We start from the raw sequence: 19,824 nt of genomic DNA on the forward strand, positions 1-19,824 counted from the left end.
CGACCATTTTTAATCGAATACACAGCCAGAAATGACGGGACTTTATTTCTAATTTGCTTAACATGGAATCTTCCTCACTGACCCGCAGAACGTGACTTTAATCTCTGTTTCTGTTTTTATTGTAATTTTTTTTCATTTCACATCCAATACTGTATATTTTTACATTATGAAAACGTTTTTGATATCATTTAGAATATTAAGAACATGCCATTTTTATCTGAAAATTGGTAATAAAATTGTTATTATTAGTAGTAGTAGTAGTAATAGTAATAGTAGTAGTAGTAGTAGTAGTAATAGTAATAGTAGTAGTAGTAGTAGTAGTAGTAGTAGTAGTAGTAGTAGTAGTAATAGTAGTAGTAGTAGTAGTAGTAGTAGTAGTAGTAGTAAGAGTAGTTGTAGTGGTACACAATAATGATCATAAATCATGTTAATGATAATAAAATAAAATATATATTATAATAAAGCAATGTGTAATAAAAGCACCAGGATTTAAAACAAAAAGAAAAACAATTTCTATTCACTTGAGGGTTGTATTTATGTATCATCTTTTTTATCTTTAAGTGAAACTTTTTTGAAGTTATTTATTTATTTATTTTGCTGTATTCGTGTCACTCTGTATAATTACATTCGATTGCTTTTCGGGCAAACATTCACTAGGATTCAGTGTATGTCGAACGGAATTTGTTCCTTCCTTTTTTTAAGGATCAAAAAAGCATTTATTCCTTTAACTTAAGATACAAAATTGCAATTAAGAATAAATATGATATTGTAAAGAAATTGGTAATTACCAGACAATTATTTTGCAGGGTTTTTGGCCTTGACATCATTTTATAAGATGGGACTGTTCAGATGACTTCAGTGTGTCTAAAATCCTGGCTCTGGTCCTGCCTGTTTGTTGATTGATGATAATATGACTGTCTTAGTTATACATTCCAATGTTGTATACTGTAACTGTAAATGAATTGAGTGTGTGAAAAAGGTGTTGACTTGTGAACATGGATGGATTATGCAACAATGTGCCTTTGGACCCCGACACAGAAACGGCTCCCCATTGTACCCACTAGATCACCTTCTGTCAAACATTCAGCTGCTTTACTATTTTTAACTTTAGCTTTCTGAAGCCTCAGTGTGCATTATGGGGGAACATGAGCAAAAATGTTACAGTCTGTTTTACAAATTTACAGGGGTAAATAGGTGATCAATCTTTGTAGTGTTTAGTACTGTATCCCATTCAAGTATTTGCATCACTTATTTAATTCCAGAGGTTGTGTGATGTGTATATAACAGGAGGAGACTTTGATCTCTATGATCAAAAGTGGGACACAATAGCTGATACGTTCATATAGTCTCAACAAAGCAGAGAAAGAGAGAGAGAGAGAGAGAGAGAGAGAGGGAGAGAGAGAGAGAGAGAGAGAGAGAGGGAGAGAGATCATATTTGCATCATGTGAGAAGGTCTCTGAATTCAGCTCATTAGTTGCAGTGTATTGCAGAGTTGTTCAAGGTGCCAAAAAACCCATTATCATGAGGTAAAAATTTCAGTTGAGCGGCAGCCTTTACCCTGCACTGCATGACAAGTCTGATGAGACCCTTTTTCTTTAACTTTTGATAAAATGGCCATGTATTACTACAACACAAACAAACAAACAAACAAACAAACAAAGTAACATCAAATGCAGTTTGTATTTGTTCAGAGTGCAAGAGAAAGATCTTCATTTGACTAAACAACCAAAATAATCAAACTCTCTGACCCTGCCACCTTTCTAGCTTCAAACAGTGTTCTGGGACCTTATTTTCCTCAAAGAGAAGCTTGTTTATGGAGTTCTGGCAAATATTTCTGAGTTTGTATTATATCCACATTAATATTGTTAATATCAAAATTATCCAACGTCTGCCCCTTTAACTGAATGTAACTTTGACTGAATACTGAAAGTAATATAGAAGTACAGCAGAAATGATTGGCTGAGGCATAATTGAAATGCAAGATCCTGCCTGTTGGTATGAGATGTATTAATATGGCAATTATCCTCTGGGTAATTATCTCATGAAAACAAGATACTTTGGTGAACAAATTTTGCATTTTGACCAATCACTTGGTTCACATGAACATTCATTCATCTTTCTTATTACGTTTTCCTTATTACATTTATTATTCTCAGTTTTTGTTCACTGACAGGACTTTTTAAATTTCCTAATTTTTCATTGATTGTTTTCAAAAAATGTTGTTTCCAAAGTGGGTGAAAGATTGGCTACTTCTCAGTTCACAGTGATCAAATTGAAAGTGCAATTAGTCAAGTAACGGAAATTACATACGTTGACATAATAAAGAAAATTACATACAAAACTGTGGTCTTTAGTTTACTGCCCTCCTCAATTGTGAGCTTGAATTTCTTCTCCAAAACTGCACAGTGTTTATTAAAACAAATCAATGTCGACTTTCAACCCCTGATCACAGGCTTTGTCTTATGTTAAGATTTTCAGAACCATGGAAAGGTAAAAGCTCAGTCCCAGCAAGCCAGAGTATGTATTTTGTATATACATTCTACTGCAGTTACCATGTTGGGCACAGATGATCTGGTATTGTAAGGGCTTACAGTTCCAGTCTTAAACCTCCTGTAATGCTCACAGACTCATCGTCCCCAATAATATCAAACATGTTAAAATCTGAATGATTACATCAGTGCAGATTTTCTGGCATCTGTTCAAGCAAGAGGCATTGTAGCCCCTGAAGCTAACAAGAGCTAGCATACTACGGTTGACAAAAACTTAAAAATCTCTCCTCCAGTTCATACTGAGTAGAAAAGTCCCACCCCACTGCTGTTCAGAGTGGTGTTCACTGTTTATTCCACATGTATTCATAATAAGCATGTCACATGTTCAAAGTGCACAACATTTTTGCTATTTATCCCGGAGGATAAATTGTCGGACCCTGACCTGCATGCTGGAAACCACTGTTTGAACAGCATGCCAACTTTGTACAAATGCTTTGTGTTTTTCTGATTCCTGTTTCCCACATGCAGACAGTTATACAGAGCCCAACCTTGACCCCATCCAACACCTTTGGGATGGACTGAAACAGTTGAAACTGTGAGCCAGGCATCAGCGTTGGACCTCACTGATCCTCTTGTGTCTGAATGAGAGCAAACCACAGCAGCCCAGCATAACTGCAGAGACTTTGACAGCAGCACATTAATGCTCATGGTGTTGTGGTGAAATGTTAGATGTGCAGGTGTCATATCATTTTGGCCATGTACTTTAGCTAACTTCCTCAGCAAGTGACGTTCAAAGTTCATCCACACAGCAACCAGTAACCATACAGTACAAACCAAGTCTGTCTCTCTGTCCTTCTTCCCTCAGATCTCAGATGGAGTCTGTCGGCTCAGCTTCATTACACACTCATCAATATTTCAAAGACACTCTCACACATTCATCACAGGATGAGACCTCGTTAGGGAGGATCTTCCTCCTCGTCTCTTTCTCTCTATAATACTTACTAATTAGAGCTTCTCTCTCCCTCCCCATCTCTAACTCTTTCTTCTGTCTTACAGTTTGGAGTTTTTCCAAAAGCGATAAATCAAAAGTTTGGGCGGACGATAATGAACACAGCACACACACACACACACACACACACACACACAGGCAGAGAAAGAAAGATCTTGTATGTTTGCCTTATTAACATCTCTGCATACGTGATCATGAGGAGCAGGTACATGTGAAGCACAGACTGTCCCTGAGACATCCCTCCTGACAAATGTCCTCTTTTAGAGCTTTTATAGCTAATTCAACTTTTGGATTCAATTTACCTTCAGGTAGCTCACTGAACTGGATCAGCCAAATCACCCGAATAAATGTTGTCCAGACACGTTTAGGTAAAACTACAGGTAAGTAACACAATGAATGAATGAACAAATGAATAAATGAAACAATGAATGAATGAAGGACTTAATGGACCTTAACTTATATCCACCCTTCCTGTCACAAAACATTTTTTGAAGTATGCATAATGGTTGCTTTTGTAAGTGTTCCACACAGTTATTCAGGTATGGTGATACAAGTAAAGAAAACAGAATGCGCAGTGATTTATGGTCCAGTATGTGTTTTGTTTTCCCCAGAGCTTGATGCTCTTTGCCAGCTTTGTTCTAACATATATGATCTGACATTTCAAGCAGGTTTTGTGGTCTAAAATCACACCCAGAAGTTTGTTTTCATACACTCTTTCCACATTAACCACATCAATCATCATCTGTACTTGTGTATCAGTAAAGCGGTTTCCAAACAACATAAATGTCGTTTTGTTCAAATTAAATGATCATTTGTTTATGCTCAACCATTGTTTTAATTTGATCATCTTCCCCAGAACAAAGAAGATTGGTGTCATCTGCGAATAAAACAAATGTGACTTTTCTGAACACATACATCATTTATGTACATTTCACAGACCACTGTGGGACACCAGCAGTTGCATCTAGGCATGCTGATATATAATCACCTCTTACACCATATCTTTACAATTGTTGGAGTCATATGTCATGGTTTATGGTATCAAATGCTTTTTTTCAAATCTATAAAAACTTTATTATCAATACAACCAGAAATTTCTTCTGTTAACTCCATTAATGCCAGTGATATTAATCTATTTGCTCTAAACCCATATTGACTGTCTGACAACAAATGATGATTTTAATGAAATTTTCCAACCTTCTAACCAACAGTTTTTCCAATATTTTAGAGAACTGGCAGAGTAATGATACAGGCCTGTAGTTTAATATCAGTTGTATTGCTATCAATTTTCTATCCAAACCAACTAATGCTATGAAAAACAAATATCCTGATTATTGTTTTCAATTTGATGAATCTAATTGAATTACATTTGTCGAATTTATTATATTTGTGTGATTTTTCAGACATGTTATGAATTATGTCATGATATTAAAGTTTTTTGCCAGGCTGGTCATACTGATTTAAAGCTAAATTGCAAAGTTGATAACATTGACCACTTTACTCCAATTTCTGGAGATGGTGTATCTTGTGCAGAGCGTGTGTTCAGATTGAGGCTTATAGGAGGTTTCTTGTGTTTTTACAACAAGAAGATAATCCATAAGTTCTACTGATTGTACTGTTACTTTAATATGATCCTTTGTTTTTAGTTATTTTTGATTTGTTCATCTTTGAAATATTTTATGGTTATAAAACTTGCATTGCTTTGAATGGAATCACTGAAAGATGAAGGGAGTTCAAGTTCTCGGTTTCCTGTTTCGGTTCTGCAGTGATGCTGGAACTGGTCAAGGTGCTTTTAAATGTCAGCAAAACAAGGTTACAGATAGTAAAGTGCACATGCACTAACCTGCTAAAGCTATGTTGGTGGCTCTTTGGAGCTCTCTGGTTTGTTAAACTGGCAGCAGGGCGTCACCTGCTGTCTGACACGTGAATTGCAGCCCCAGAGGTCGTTCAGTCTGAAGGAAATAGATAACACACATATTTTTACGTAAAATTATATACATAACATGCATATTTTCCAATATTATTAGGCTGCTTCCCATCCAACCTGCTTAATGTCAATACTATAATTATTACCCGTGAGTATAACTGTTGATTATATACGTAATAATCATGTAATCCACTGTAGAATGCAAAAGCAAAATCCCTTCAAAACAGTGTGAAATCATTCACTCTTGGGGGACTAGGTATTAGAAGATTTTAGTTTCACAGTTCAGTGAAAGCTTCAAATTTGGTGATTTTGAAATGTTCAACTAAAAGTAATGACTGGCATATTGTTATATTTCATTTTACCGTCAACAAATACCATGAAACTAAGAACAAAAAACCTGGAATGTTTAAGTCCATCTCGCAGTACTGAGCTCCATGTCCACCAGTTCCTACTAAAGCAGACAAATACAAAGTTAATTTTTTTCAGTTTCAGTAATTTCCTTACACAGCTGGTCACTGTAGTCTTTACCAAATGTTACCTCAACAAGAGGAAATAGTGCATTTATTGGGGACTATTTGAGGCAGCGTTTAATCCACATTGATGCTCTTGTGAGTATTTGTAGCAGCAGGACAGTGTACGTGGATTTGAGTAGAAATAACTAAGTTTATCTGTTCAAGGAAGTAATAAACAGTGTGGCTCACCCTCCTGTGAATGTGAGCCTGCTTAAACTCCTGTATTTATTTTGTTTTTCCAACCCTACTGTCAGCATTAAGTGCTAGACTTCATTTCATTCTGAACAAGCTTAATTTTCAGTGTGGCTTATTTAAAGTCCCAATTTTACTTACTTACTCACTTACTTTTTTTGTTTTTTGTCTGAGAAAGAATTAATTTACCGGAATTTATTTAAAAATGACTGAGGATTTTTTTATGTATTATTTTTTACTGTGCACTTAGACAAACCCTTGGGAAGTTTATTTTATTGTTAGTTGAAAATATGTTCTTGCATGTATGTTCCTTTTTCTTCACCTGAGCTTTCCTAAGCAAGTTAGCCATTTATTATAATATAACACCTACCATTTAGATGTGTCCAAAAAAAAAAGCTCAGTGTTAATTGAAAGGTTATCAAATCATAACAGAAGACACTAAAGCAGAATTGACTTTTCAGAGAAATATAATGATTAAACATTAACAAAAGTAGCTTCACTACTACCATTCCCTGTTGGCCCAGACGAAGAAACTATGGTAAATTAACATGCATCTCTAAAACACTTTTCACATTCATCCATTCACACACACTTTCATACACTGATGCCAGTTAAGGTGACAAATGTCTCGACAGGAGCTATTTGGGCTTCAGTATCTTGCTCAAGGATGCTTTGACATGGAGCCGGAGAATCGAACTAGCAACCCTCCGATTACTGGATGACTCACTCTTCCTCCTGAACCACAGCTACCTGGTTTCTTCCATTCATTGTTGTTTTTTGTGGAATTTCTAGAAAAAAAGAAAGTTCTCACCAGAGGTGTCCTTCAAAAGAAGCCTGACTGCACACAGAGACAGAGGCATCATTGTGGCTTTAAAATAAATACCTTCCTTGCTCCTTAAGATTTCTTTCTTTTGCTATTCTATTCTATTCAGTTTCTTGTGATTTTCCTAAATACCATTATTATACTTGGTTATTTATTCATGTTGCATATTGCCGTCAGTAACATTAAAGTCTGTAAAAACACAGACACAAAACATAAAATGTTTTTTAAACACTGAAATCTTTTTTTCTAAAAAAGACATCACAGGGGAACGTGTCTAGATTATTGTTATTTATGTCTGCGAACACAGGCTTTACGGTTAATCGCTTTGCTGCCCTTAAAGGACACTATGAATGTTGAGTTAGTTGGTTGATAAATGTGCTTTATATATATTATTATTATTATTATTATATTAGTATTTAGAGAATAATTTCTTGTCTTCCAAGTTAGCTTTAAAAGCAGTCGCCAATGTTTTCTGATCACTGTTAGATTGGGCAGTGTTACAACCAACCGGGCTGTTTGGAGTCACACTGTGTGGCATAAAACTGTGTTTTTGCGGGTGGACAGAATTTGGGTCGGACTGGTATTGAAACGCATTAAAAAATTACAGCCTATTAAAACTTTGTTAAGCAAACACATCCAGTTATCCAGCACAACTTTGATATGATATCAGTTATATTCATTCTGCTGAGGGGAGATCGAAGTTTGGTTCATGTTAGGAACCTTTAAAGCTTAATAATTCTTTATTTTAGCTTTTTTTATGGACCTTTTAGGCATTACAGGTGAGAGTGCTCATTATTTCGCATGAAGTCGTGAATCACAAAAACTTTTACATGTTTGGAAGATACTCCAGAAATCTAAAGGCATTAAATGTCAGTACATAATATTGCGTGGAGCCTTTAATGACAGCTAGTCAATCTTAACTAAAAGGCCACATGTGTATGTTTGTTCGTGTTTCCAATCCTTCCACGCAGAGAAGTGACCTCGTCCAGTCCTTCACCGAGGTAGTGACGACAGAAAAAAACATTTGACTGATTGAGCAGGAACATTTAGCGATGTCATTCCGATTGATCACGCCATCTTCAGCAGTGCAGTGTATGAGTGGCGCAGTGCAGCAGCATGTCTGGAACCAGCTGAAATGTGCTGATGAGATTTCTGGGGGGAGAAAAGCGTTTCTCTGAAGGTTTTTCACCGACAGCAGAGAGTCCCAGTGAGACAGCGGGCTGCAGAGCCAAGGTTAACCCTGCTACAGGGCAGAGCCAGGGCGCAGGGTCGGAGGTCAGGAGGTAAAGAGGTCAGAGCGGAGAGAGAACCAAAACAGAGTAACTTCAGGCAGCAACATCACTGTGACCAACAGATGTGATTATTGGATATGAATATTTTTTGGCATTAGAGTCATGTAGCTAGATGTTGTCATGGATCGGTATACATTTCTTTGGAATTGATTTAACATTTTCGGGATTTGCTTATGTGTTTTGAGGCATTGAATACTGTAATAAAATTGTGATGGTATTATATGTAAAGGGAACACTAATCGTTAGGCTACTGTGAATTAAACTGTGTTTACTGGGAGTATACTTTATGTTTGAAGAGCATGACACAACGACAACTTGTCCCTTTTTTTAGGGTGAGATTTAGGGTTAGGGTAAGGGTTGCTCTAAAGTCAGGTGGCAGTCTTCTCCCTCCGTTTTGCGTCTTCATTTAGCCGGTGTTTACAAATTATGCATCTCCTTTGATGGGATTAAAACAATGTTTGGGGGACGTAATTTAGTTTAACATGGATTAAAAATGGATTAATGCTTGTGAAATTCAGCACTATTAATTGGAAACCACCATGCTAATTAGAAATGAATTGAAAATTATATTCATTAATTAAGAATAATATAGGCCTATTTAACAGTCACAAAAAGGACGCATATGTTTATTGTGACCACAGCGCAAATAGTTTTAAAGATGTCTAATTATTAAATAAACACAGTTTATGTTGGAAAATGATTAGCTTTTAGATTTTATCAAAAACACATGAATACGCAGCAACATCCTTCACTTAGAAGCCACACAACAGGTCTCATCCAGCATGACCTCTGTCTGACCCTGGAAGTGAGGGCGAGAGATGATGAGAAAAGGTCAAGAGGTCAAAGTGTGAGAGACAGCAGCCAGGGACGAGAAAGTGAGTCCAGGGACAGGATGGTTAGTCCATCTTTACAAAGTAAGTCCTTCGTTGGAGTGTCTGAACCATTGCTTCTTTAAGTCTTTTCTTCTTTCCTGTTTGTTTCTTTGTTTGTTTGTCTCTGTTTGGTTTTTAAAGTCAGTGATGTGAGGTCACAGAAAAGAGTGAACAGACTGATCAGACCATGTTGTTTACTTCCTGTCTCTTCACATAGCGGTTGCCATGGTGACAGGTAGCGTGACCTCTCTGTAGCCTAGTCGATGTGGAAGTCTACACCGTCCCCTCCTCAGTGGGGGTGAATTTGAGGGTATGACTGCTGTCAGAGGTCAATGTGAGGTCAGAGGACATACAGAGGTTGAACACAATGACTTATTTGGTGTATTTATTGTATAAAATAGAGATATATACAATACAATAAAGGTTGTTATTAATGTTTGTGTTGGTGCTGAACGTTTTATTCCTGGTAACATTTAAGTCAACATACAAAACATCTGACAATTCACTGTTTATCATATTGTCCTGGGGTGAAAAAAAAAAAAAACACAGCAGTGACTTCAGGCACAGCGTCAGTTCTGTGGAAACTCTTGAAAGTTCCATTTCAAAAATAACTAGAGAGGTTTCTGGGAGAACGACTATGGGTTATACTTCAAGTAACAAGTGTCTTAATAACTGATGCACCAGCAACACTTTAAAGGCCTTAGAAATATTAGCAAAGTGGGCTAAGCAAAAATAATAGTGTGAGTTATATTCATGTGATAAGATCATGAACTCAGATCTTTATGAATAAACTAGCGTCCTGTGATCATGAAAGCTAAGGTCAAAAGGTATCATGAGCACTAGGAATGAGATGGATAGGTTAACCCTCATAAAAGCTGATTTCCCCAGGAAGTTATCGCATGGTTCTAGACTCCTCTTTTAGAGCTCCTCTTTAACAACACCTAAAAACAGATCTAACATTGTCATGTCACCTTGTAGATATCTGTTTATGTGTTGCCCATATGTTATGGTCATTTGGGGGTTTTGTCACCTTCATCAAGACAGAAGTCTCGTTTGTTGCCACCACAGTACATCATTCATCATGGGTTTACATAAAGTCTGAGGGGAAAAATTGTGAATATTAAAAGGGAAAGCATATCATTGATTTCAAACATACACCACTGAAGTCTCTAGGACCAGAAATAATGACAAGATAAAGTAAATGTAAACAAAAAAACACATGGCTTTTAATCTATGCTGAAAGTGGTAGGGAAACAGAGTAAAAAAGAAAATACAAACTGCCAGAGTAAATGATGACTAAATGTTTCTGAAAACCACAGATCAAGCTTGATATTTATTTGTGTTGCAACTTTATGTTCCTTCAAATTCAGTTTTCTATTATGATGCTGACACTGAGCTCATGATCTGCTTTTTTTTTTCAGGCACAAAAAGATTTTGTTAAAGTGAGGAAAAATATCAAGAGTGGCCTTAAAATACCTGGTTTTGTCGCCATTAACACGTCTGGAAATGTCCAGAAATCTCTTTAAAAAATCAGTGGTTTTACATTTACATATGCACTTGTTGGTTGACGTGTGCTAAAAACACCAGCACAAATGTGAATGTTTAGAATTTAAATTTGTTTTACCATATCTATTATATTATTATCCTCTGATAATTTCTCTTATCAGAGGATAATAAAAAAAAGTGTGTTGAAAACAACCTTTTCTTTATTAATATGGAGAAAGATTTCTCATCACTTGCAGAGTGCAAAAGATCTAGCGTATTGATTTGATTGTATTTTTTCCTTGTTGTGTTTCTCTCGTATCCCTTATATAACCTGCTCCAGCAGCACATGATTAAGGTCCTAATTATGTTTAATAAATAAACATCCAAACTGAGAGACAACCTAAACTAATGTGAACTTTTCTGTGCCTCCTTTGTTCTCTTCATTTGAATCGGTCTCGCTCTCTGTGGAATAATCTTGGAAGTCCAACATCTGCTGTTATCGCACACACACACACACACTGAGACTAGCAGCTTGCAACTTCACGCTTGCAACACAATCAGACACACTGTGCATAAACATACACACTCACATATTTATGAGCTATTGTTTCTGTTGAGAGAGAGACAGAGAGAGAGTCGAAACTAAACTGAAATTCTAACTCTGCTTCACTCGTTTACCCTTCCACTCTCTCTCTCCTAGGCTGTTGCCAAGGAAACTTAGTGATTTCATTGTTATACAGAGCATCATACTGAGTTTCACCTTCAGAACAAACACACACAAACACACACACACACACATGCATACACAAACACACACTGAGACAGCTGTGAGGCGGCCGTGCGCTCTACAGTAGTGGAGTTAAATGTGTGAATGGAGGGCTGTAAATTCACCACAGAGAGATTTACAACACACACACACACACACACACACACACACACACACACACACACAGACACACAGCAGCAAGTCCAGGGGGAGGGATTTACAGGGTGGAGTCAACTGGAACTGTCTGATAGGAGCCCCCCTGCCCCCCCTTTTTTGTGTGCAGTCGCTCCAAATGCTTCAAGTTGAAAATCTGTCAATGTTTCAGAAAGGTGTGGTGATGTCACCGTCGCTCGTTTTGGCCTAGGTGATAATATTCACTGTATTTTTGTCACATAGATTTGCAAATTGCAAAGGGAAAGTGTCAGTCATATTCAGCGGTTGTCATGATGTAACGCATGTGCATTGTTTTTTTTTCCTCAGCGCACAAACTCTACATCTCAGGGCCAGTGAACACACTGCCAGAGCTTTTCTGCCAGAAAATAAAAACTTTATATGATCACCGGCTGTAAATGTGACAAATCCACTAAATCTTTCTGAAGCAAACTATGACTAGACTAATTTAATGCTGATGGAATAAAAACACTCTCGCTATTTTATTTTGTCAGTCAAAGTTCTGACCTGGGTTTGAGAGTGCACTGATGCATCTTTAGTCTTTCTATGGAGAAGTTTGCATTTTAACATATTTTTCTGTCAACAAATAGCTGGTAGATGTGCAGATTCAATGAAAGAGGAAGAAGAACATTTCTGCAAACTAGCTTAAATCTCTCGAGCTTTTTTCAGCCCCACAGGATCTTCACCAAGCACTGAGGAGCAGCTGTGGGCAGTGAGGCGATTTTGGCACAGTGGCCACATTCTGCACATGATGCAAACTTCATTCCCCATACACAGTAACTGCAAAAGGAGAGAACAACACTTTTCTGAGCCTCACAAACAGCCTGAAATTAAAACTTCAATACAATTTAATTCCTTTAGTTAAATTATATTGGAAAGTCTAGTGGAGAGCAGTTGGAAGTCCACGCGCTCTCAACCGTGTAGAAGAACTCTAGAGCCCGAGAACTTAGAAGCACACAGAATCCCATGAAGACACTTTAAGTGTATGTACCCAATAAGCGACTGTCATAGCAATAAACACGGAGCCATCTTAGGGCACCAGTTTCACCAGTGCATCACAAAGCTACTTTCTGTATCTATTACTTCAAATGTGGATGTCTTTATCTGTTCAGAGTGCTCTTTACCAGGATTCAAATAACTTCACCTGTCAGTTTGCTATTCTGCCCATGGCTATCCAGATGGACTGAATGACTGACAGGTCTTAATGTTAAGATTAAACTGGACACCTGACACCTCAATATGCAGAAAGTGCAATGGTAGGCTAAATCCTACAGCTGCAATGATTAATATTATTATAGTAACCAGCAATATTAATTAGCCGAATCACTGTCATTTTGAGCCTCATGTAATTGTCTCACTCCCTCTAGCATCACTTTTTGCAGCCGCCCTCTCCAAGTTAGGGCGGTATTTGGTTGGATGGGTCACACACTGGACTTTCCTTCCGGAGTACAGGGTTTGTGTCCTGTTGCGACAAAGAATCAAGACTGATTTGTTTTTAATTTATGTAACATAAGTAAGTTAACATAGGTAAAATGATATACTATATCTGCTACTCATACTATGTGAAATATTTTTTTAACTAGTTCAGTTTTGAAAGTCTAACCCGACATTTTATGTTATTTATTCAGCTTATTTGACCATATAGCCCTTGACGTGCAGAACTGACACCAGAGGTGTGGGTAGAGCCGCACAGTTTTAATCTTCAGGCCATTGACAGAGCTTCTGTATTTGAAGAGCTGGGAATGAGAACTTGTTGGATTGCAAAATGAAAATCTTTGACTTTGAACTGTCATTCAGACAAAGCAATACATTTAAAGATAATTCCATTGCTCAGTGCTTATTGTAAAGGGGTGTGTTGGCTATATGCTAATGATCAAAGATTGCCACCTCTGACACCTGTATACAGTATTGAACACAAGCAGCTGATGTATGAGCTACTAATGAATAACAGAGCACTGCAGATAACCAGCTCGTGATTTTATTTATTAAGGATGAAATACAGTGTGTACATAATATTTTACCACTTAAACCTCACTGAAAGACCACAAAAAAACCTTGTATATTTGTTATCATTTTTAGTAAGACACTTCGAGTTTTTTAACCTTTTCAGCTGAGGTGAAACATGTACGGGGCAATAAAAAACAACAACAAAGGATAAAGACAAGGAGTTACTGTTAATGTGTCTGTTTTCTCAACATCAGATAATTCCTTTTACAGCTGGTGAATATCTTCTACACCAAGTCCTTTGTGATTTTATAAAGATGCAGATCAGTAATCATTGTTGGTTTTACTGCTTTTTAAACACTGTTAAAAACTGCACACATGCCCTTTTATAACTTCCAAATCGAATCAGCACATCAAGCAGAAGAGGTGAAGGAGGCGATTAGAGAGTCTTGTGCTTGTGTGGAGACAGACAGAGGCAGGGAGGTAATTACTGCTAACATTACTGCTTTTTAAGTGTAGCAGAAGCTGCGAGCGCTCGCTAACCTTTAACAGCTTCAGAAGAAATTCAAAACGACAACTTCAAGTGTGAAAACAAGCAGGGAGAGGAGATTTTTAACAAGATAGAGACAAATAGAGATGGAGGAAGGTGATTATTGTGGTTGTTATTGCCTTTTAAAGGGGCATTACACCAAGTGTTATCGCCCCACTGTGCGCTCTCCTTGGAGCCAAAGCACTGCTGAAACACTGTCTGTGTGTGTTTGTGTGTATGAATTTGATCAAAAAAAAAAGTGCTGTGTGACATAAAGATGTGTGATGATGCAAGAGCAGGAGGTACCTGTCTGTTGCCTAAACACTCACTTCCTCCATCAATCTGCGATGCCTCGTGTGACCAGGAAACAGACAAACAGAATGAGGTTACAGTAGGAGGGGTATTAAGTCTTCTTTGATTACAAAGTTTCCTGATTATGTAAACTGACCTGGAAGTATTTAACAAGAAGTTTACTTAACTTCTCACAGGAAGCTTTACTGTTTTCTTTCCAATTTCACTGAGCCCAGGATACACAGAACCATCCTCGGTCAGAGGAAAGTAGACAAAGATTAGCATAACTGAAGTTAAGGTAACACACACTTTTTTGGGGGGAAGGCATATGTCCAAACTTTGGATGGAAACAACAGTTATGTTGGGCATGGAGTGACTATGTCTGAATAATAATGGGGTAGCTCCACTATAAATCCCTGTAAAGGTGATGGGAGCTGCAAAATTAAGCTGAAAATTGTATACATGTTGTGTCTTATCCCTACAAGTGACCACTTTCACATTGTCACACTGTTTTAACATAAGATCCCCACAACGCACTCGAAGAACACAAAAGAACCAAGATCTTCGACACTTCGTTTTCCTTTGTCACTAATAAATCCTTAAACGCATCTCGTTGATGGTGTGGTCCTTGCTAGTGAAACATATGAATTATAACTTATTAAAGCCTCTAAATCAGTGATCAGGTCATTAAGACCCCTGACTGCAGAACTCACCTCACCATCATCACCACAACCTCCAAACATCCAGAGAGATTCTATCAACCACCTGCTTCACTTCACCAGCATCTAAACTCATCCAACACCAGCCTCTGTTCTATCTAATGGGGCTACGCTTCACATCCATGTTGTCTCATCAACTAAGTCTTCTTCTGTTGCTTACTTCAGTAAATATTGTTAGAATCAGAACTTTAAATTGAGCTGTCCTTATTGAAATAACATTTAGACAGTCATCCTTTTTCTTTCCATGACTTGCCTTAACTGTATCCTGACTCGTGGAACTAGTGCTAAACGGGAAATAAGCAATTAACAACATAGTCCCTATTCTGTCTGTCACATAAAGTCATCTAACAAGAAAAAGTAACAAGGATCCAGCTTAGCTATTAGCTGATGGAGCAAATGTATCTGCTTTTCAAAGTCTTATCACCTAAAACGTACAGAAGCGCGTATCTTTTAAAAAAATTATTAACAGCTGCACAGATGACCACAGTGTAATAAATATAAAAGGTGTTCCTCTTAGTAACAAAAAGACTTCATCGACACCATCCGCAGCTCCCACCTCAACTTGTTTTAGCAACTTTCAGCTCATTGTTTTGGTTTTATGTTCCACAACTTTACCATTTAGGTTCTCATATCTCACAGCGCTTTATAAATGTATATGTCAGTGTTTACTATTCTTTGCACTGAACCCGAGAGACCAAAGAAATCAATGAATGCAGATTTAACTATACTTGAATTTCAACACTGGCCTCAAATCTCTGTTACTCTGCTTGAGGAGAACAGCATTTTGTTTGTTGGTGACTCTGGAACAACACAGCAGCAATTTCTATTAACAACTCTTACTACAAATCGTTGGAAACTAAGGCTTTTGTATGATGTGACAATGTTAAAGGTTCAATTAGGATTAGACAAAAAAGTGATTATTGTTTGTGTTTAAAAACAAATTGTTAATTAAGGACTTTCGTTATTAAAATGGAAAATATACATAAAATAATTATTTTAGAACCCTTGTTTGGTGGGTGATTGTCAACTCGAAACAGAAACCAACCTCTCCTGTTACGCCATGTTAAACTTTTGTCCATGTCCATAGAAATTATGTCAAATATTGACAAATTCCAGCACTTGTCTTTTCCTACAGCTTTTTCCATCTTTCTATGCATGTAGACGCACCTATTATGATAATAAAAGTTAGCTCAGCGCATAATATGATGAGTGTCAAATTGACCCGCAATGATTTTCAGCTTGTGATGTGATGACTGGACTGGATTCCATAACGGTAACTGCATCAAGCTGATGTCACACACTGAAAGCCTTCCTGGGTTTCTGTTGGATTGTGTAAATGCTCACACATTCACACAGACGGAAGAAAATAAACAAAGAGAAAAGGTAGTGGAGAGAACAGTCACATGTTTTTCTTTCTTTCTCACTGTCTATCTTTCTTTCTCCTCTCCCTTTCTCTTATACTTCTGTTATTCCTCTACCACTCTCCCTCCGTCTCCCTCCAAATGCAAATGGAGTGGAACGAGCGTATTTGTAGCCACGGCAACAACAACATTATCGTTAATGGTCGCTGCGGAGACGCTAGAGCTGTAATGGCCGACAGCGCTCTGTCGCCGTGGGTTACCAGCTGGGCCTCACAGACACACACACACACACACACACACACACAAACACACATTGGATGAAAGCAGTGTGTACTCCTTTCATTCAGATCCACTTTGCATTGATTTTGCAGTTTGGCTGAAAATGCAACAACTCTGTGTCTCTACCTCCATGGCTCCACCTAAATCAATCACAAACACACACACACACACACACAAACACAGACATTGTGTTTTGGACAAGTGGCTTGTCTGAGTGACGCCAGACGTACACACACACATACACACATAGAGTGCTGGTGACGCCAGGCTGGTATCAGTGTATTGGGTCAGTATTGAACTCAAACACTAAGTAACCTCATGACTGTCTGTCTGTCCACCTGCCCGTCTTCCTCTCTCTCTCTCTCTCTCTCTCTGTCTATCTATCTTTCTCTCTCTCAGCATGTCTTTAACTCTTTCAAAGACTAAATAGCTCCATTTGTCTCTTATCTGTTCTTTGTGTATCTATGTACCTGAATGTGCATGCTTTTCTGTCCATATTCTCATATACTTTTGGGCTCTTTGTGGTTCGGGGCCCTTACAGCATAAAATGATACTTCAGACAACAATGTGCCTCAAAGTTTGCATTTGCCACTTTCCTGTTTCACCGTGACAATGTCCAAAGCCTCGTCCCAGACAGAACCTTCATCATACAGTCACTGTTTGGTTAGGTTTAAATAACCATCTCACATGTGTAACTTCAGTTACGTTATGTCTGTGACATTAGGTGACATCGCATTTAGTCCACTAAAAGCTCCTCTGTGGTAAACACAAAGAAGTTTGACATCCTGTGCGTACAATTACTAAATCTGCTAACTTGAATGCAAACAAAACAGCTGTGCTGCTCTTCTACACTTTCCAAATGTTATCACACTAAATGGCTCAAATTTGAATAGTCAGACTAGTCATACTGCAAGGGGTTCGAAAAAAAAAAAAATTATCCAATGTTTTACATCTGCTTCTTTGTCTAAGAAGCTTATGGGAAAAAGTATGCTTTGGCCGGTGTGCATCACATCATGCTGTAATTAGACAACTGACTTCAAAGCCTGGTCCTCCATATTGCACCACCATGTTTCTACGGTCGTCCAGAAAGGATAAACTAAACAGTAGCTCTTTTCACACAGAGTCTCCGAATTATCTCAGAAGCGGCAGTTCGCCAATTCTCCGACATTGTTCACACAGAACCAAGCAGCTCCAGCGTAAAGCCGCACCAGTGAATCAATTCATACAGCAGGAAGTGTGATGGTACACGTCATGACGTCTGTGTGTTTATTTCAAGGTGTTTCCCGGTGTCCTCTAATCTAAACATGTACCTGCTGACTGTTTATAATAATATGGATGCTGTTATAATGTGTAGTGATTGAGATCCTGACCCACCAAACAATCTGGAGTTACATTTTTCATTCTAAATTACATATTTATATATTTGCCATCAGTAAACTGGACACTGTCTGACTCTGTCAGTCGCAGGGAGGGATGCTGTTTTCTGCGGCAAAGTTCACTAAAGTCTCAGTCGGGAGGGCTGAGTGTCACTCTGATTTGTTTCAAGACAATAACTAAACTACAACACAATAGTGGAAGGAGACAAACACTTGGTTAGCTAGTAGGACAGACAAGGATGACAGACATTTAATCGTGTATAACTGCAGCATTTGTTTCCCTACTAGTTACTACGTTACTGTTGTTCGGTCATTGCTTTGAGGGACATGTCTCTTTATTTTGTTGAGTGAAGGATCGGGTTAGCTGTCAGACTGTGAACACCATCAGATCGACACACCCCTAGTCAGCTTATCCATTCACACCTCCGGAGGCACATCAGAGCTGCAGCAAAGTTTCCCCTGTCTCCGCATATAAAACTTTTACACAGAGGAGGATGTGGAGAATCGGCGTATGATCACCACATTTAAAGGACAGTGTGAATGGGGCTACTCACTGTAGAGAGGACATTTTTGGCATTTTAAGTGGCCTCTGTGGGGAAAGGTGAGGTAAGGGGTGTTCAGTTGGTTGCAACTACAACTATACCACCTGATGCCTCTAAATCTTAGAAGAGTATGACCTTGTAAATTAATTGTAATTTATACATTTATTAATATGATACAACTTAATCATAACTTTTAGCATGTGGTGTCTCACACAAATGCACACGCACATAAGTACACGAGTAGTGTGCAGGTGACCTCAGTGTGAACTTTAGCTGCACGACCCTGACTGAGAGAGGGAGAGGGAGAGGCAGAGGGAAATGTGAAGAGAGAGCGAGCATGACGGAGTGTGTGACAGAGAGAGAGAGAGAAGGGCAGGGATAGTGAGAGATAGACAGGAGGACGCCACTGACTCCATCCCTCTCTCACACACACTCTGTCTGCTGTGTGTGTGTAGGTGGGTGGATTATGAGGGTCAGAGTTCAAAAGTTATCACACAGAACCCTACTATACATATAACTGTTCTCCTCCTCTCCCTCTCATGCCTCTTTGCAACCTCTTCTTTCCATGTCACCTCTCTCCTCTCTCCTCCCCTCATCCTCCATCTCTCTCCTGTCTCTCTACTCTACTTTACCCCACTCTGCTTGACTCCTGCATTGCCGACTTCCATGTCTCCGACTAATTTTCTCGGCCCTGTTCTCCTCTTTCCTCTGCTGTCCTTTTCATGTCTCCTTTCTATGGTCAAATTTATAAAGATGTTAAGCACTATATATACTGTAGATAATTATCAAGCCACTGCTGTCATATGAATGTTAGCTGTTGAGTGTATCGAGATAAACAGCCAATGCCGTTAATCCATTACATGAAACTCAGTGCAGTCGCCAAAATAAATGTTGGTGTTGTACCTTCCTGCAAACCACGTACTGTATATGCTGCTAATTGCTGCAAACTTTATTGCAACATCGTGTATGTCATCGTGTTTGTCACAGTGGACAGTAACAGCATATAAAATAATTACATTTATGTGACCTGTAAGATGTTGTCAAGAAAATGTTTGCCTCTGAGTTTGAGTTGTTTTTCCTTTCACTACACAAACGCTTCATCCCAGCACTCCTCATCACATTGTTAAAGATTTCTGCTTGAAAAAAGTTGGTACATATGGACAAGAGATTCAAAAGCCACATATGGCAGCAGCAGCCGCGCACACTTTGGCTTGACAGCAGGTAATATGAGTCTGAAATGTGGAA

The sequence above is a fragment of the Sparus aurata genome, chromosome 23, assembly GCF_900880675.1.
Source record: "Sparus aurata chromosome 23, fSpaAur1.1, whole genome shotgun sequence".
Classification (NCBI taxonomy): Eukaryota; Metazoa; Chordata; class Actinopteri; order Spariformes; family Sparidae; genus Sparus; species Sparus aurata.